Source organism: Alligator sinensis, unplaced genomic scaffold (genome assembly GCF_000455745.1).
Source record: "Alligator sinensis unplaced genomic scaffold, ASM45574v1 scaffold681_1, whole genome shotgun sequence".
NCBI classification, from domain to species: Eukaryota; Metazoa; Chordata; order Crocodylia; family Alligatoridae; genus Alligator; species Alligator sinensis.
This window is the reverse complement of record NW_005842315.1, coordinates 244,623-245,602: the sequence shown is the minus strand read 5'-3', so window position 1 is coordinate 245,602 and position 980 is coordinate 244,623. Positions and strand designations below refer to the sequence as shown.

The 980-nt window shown below is 43.0% G+C and overlaps 1 protein-coding gene across 1 annotated transcript in view; it reads right to left on the bottom strand.

Moving 5' to 3' along the window:
* Positions 1-980, bottom strand: part of TBC1D31 (TBC1 domain family member 31) — a 34,447-nt gene that overhangs the window by 8,151 nt on the left and 25,316 nt on the right. The gene's annotated exons all lie outside the window — the stretch shown is intronic.

Below are 980 nucleotides of genomic sequence, written 5' to 3'. Positions count from 1 at the left end.
GGAGAGAAGCTATTTGTGTTGTGACGCTGGGTTTCTATCTTTTAAACTCAGTAGAGTTCTTCTCTGATTATTGAAGCAGTGTAGTTCACAATATGGAAAGTCTCTATAACCATTCCTTATGAAGACGTTTTGAGACAGAAAGAAACCTTTCCCATAATCCTATTCTTTCCTTTGTTCTTGGTAATGTGCTTGCCAGGGGTGGGCAAAATATGACCTGTAGGCTGGGTGAGAGGGCTTGGCAGCATTCTGGAAATAGGGGACTTTGTCTATGCTAGGTCCATGCAGCAAGGAGTTGCACCAGGACTGGATAGCAGGGAGCTGCATTGCACTCTGCTACAGCCAGGGAGCAGGGAGAAGTGGCAGTGGTAGCTGGGTGGGAACACTGGCCTATCTTTGACCTGAGACTTGTTGTTCTGGCCCATGGCTCTGCAGTGTTGCCGCCCACTGCTTGTAGCAACTGGACATTTTCTATTTCCGTCTCTGGAGAATTAGATCTACATATCATACCAGTTATATAGGAAACTTAGAGACATCAGAATACCTCAAATTAAAAACAGGAGTTGCTGGAAAGAGGAACATATTTATACAGGATATAAACAATTTACCAACTGCATCCCTATCAAAGAATACCAATACATGCCTTACAATGCAACTGTTACATCTTCAGGGTTCTGTAGCAATCAATGCAAATGAAGATAAACTGCTTCAACTTTAACCCTGCTTTATTCAGTGTCAAAGTTAGGGCAATTTAGCTCACTTCTACCACTACACGCTCATGTAGCCATAAAGTGAGATTGGATCAGCTGTGGTGTGCTCCTGAGCAGTGGCTCCCTCTCCCCCTTTTATAGCAGCTAAAATGCATATTTATTCATTCCTGCCAATTCATTTCTAAAGACAGAAGTTCCTTTCAGTTGTTCTCCAGCCAAGATAAAAGCTTTTTGCACAAATGAGGAAAGTGTTGCACACAGAGGTAAGCATGC